The sequence below is a fragment of the Equus quagga genome, chromosome 12 (genome assembly GCF_021613505.1).
Source record: "Equus quagga isolate Etosha38 chromosome 12, UCLA_HA_Equagga_1.0, whole genome shotgun sequence".
Taxonomy (NCBI): Eukaryota; Metazoa; Chordata; class Mammalia; order Perissodactyla; family Equidae; genus Equus; species Equus quagga.
Genome location: NC_060278.1, coordinates 10,540,252 through 10,541,856, shown reverse-complemented (window position 1 = coordinate 10,541,856; position 1,605 = coordinate 10,540,252).

Genomic DNA, 1,605 nt, shown 5'->3' with positions numbered 1-1,605 from the left:
CCCAGGCACCGCCGCGACCTGCCCCGGCCGGCCCCGGGCTCTCGGCCGCCGCGGGAGGGCGTGGGGCGGGGCGGCGGCCGCCGGACTCTCCCCTCGCCTCGCCGGGCCGGGCCGGGGCCGCGCTCGGGCGCCGGCGATGGCCAAGTGACAGAGTGCCTCGCTCCGCTGCCGCGCCGAGCTGTTTCCCGGGGGCGGATTTCTCGCTTCTTCCTCCCTGGATCCACCTCCTCCCACTCCACCTCCTTCCCCTCCCCTCCCCAGGGGAGGCTCTGGGGCTGAATATTTTCTGTCTTGAATAATACGGTCCCGGGGACCGACGCTGGAGAAGGGGGATTAGCTAGGAGGTGGGGGGGAGGGGGGCGGGGAGGGGTGCTCGCCAACCCCCTCACGATGTGTCTGGGGACCTCCAAGCCCTGACCCCTCCCCTGCACCCCCTCAAAACCAGGCACACACAAAACCTTCTCCGCGCGCCCGAGCGCCGAGCGGGAGCGGCCGGGAACCCGGGCTGTGCTGGGAAGAGACTCGGGGCTCAGCATCAGGGCCAGAGAGGGGGACTATCACATGGCTGGATATGCGGAATTGAGGGATCACAGGTCCCAGCCTGCGGGGGACACGTCTGGGTGAACTGTTGCCCCTTTTTTGCAGTGGGAGGGGAAAGAAGCTGCGGTGCGATGTGGGACTTCAAGATAAGGGAGTGTCCTTTCAAGTCCCACAGCAAAACAGCTTTTCGATTTGGGGAGAGGGGTCGTAGCGAAACGTTCTTCATTCAGTTCTTTTGCTCTTTTAAATCTTCGGAGCAGCTGAACGAACTCGGCGCTGGTAGCCGAATAGAGGAAAGGTGGCCGCGCTGCTCCACCCTGCGGGTCCCGGCGGCTGCGGGTCCTGGAAGCTGCGGGCCCGGAGCAGAACCGCCGCCCCTCCCCACCCAGTGCTGCGGCCCGGCCACCGACCCGGGCGGCTCGCTCCGCCCCGCCGCGCCTCACAACATCTCCCGCTGCAAATGGCCCAATGAGAAGACGCGACGAGAGAAGACGAGCCAATCAGAGGCTGCTGACTCAGTCTTCCCCCCACCCTTTGCCCCACCCCCTGTAGGATCGGCCACCGCCCCTCGGGCTCCCCTTCCCACCTCGCCCTCCCTCCCGGGAGGAGGCTCCCCGGCTCCCATCCCCGCCCGCCTGAAGTGCAGTAGCCCGCCGAGACGGCGGCGTTTGTCGCCTTGTCACCCTCATCCTCGCCCCCTCCCACACACACCCCTCCTCCCTTTCCCGGTCCTCCTGCTGCTGCTGTTGAGGGTCATTTTTATCCTCACTCCGGCGGGGGGACTGCCAGCTATTGTGTCTGATCAGCTGCCACCACCATCCTGAGGGAAAAAAGGAACAAAACCAAGAAGCTCTAGGATCTGCTTACCTTCGCCTTCTTTCTTACCACTCTATCCCTTGAAAATTTAGAGACGCCTCCCCTTCCCCGTTCCCCTCCCGCTGCCTCGGGTCCTGTATTTTGCTGAGAAAAAACCAAAAACCGTTCCCTGGAGCCTGAATACCTGTGCCTTAGTTTTTAGATCTTCCAAAAGTGGAAGGTGCCAGACATTTAGAATGTACAACTAAA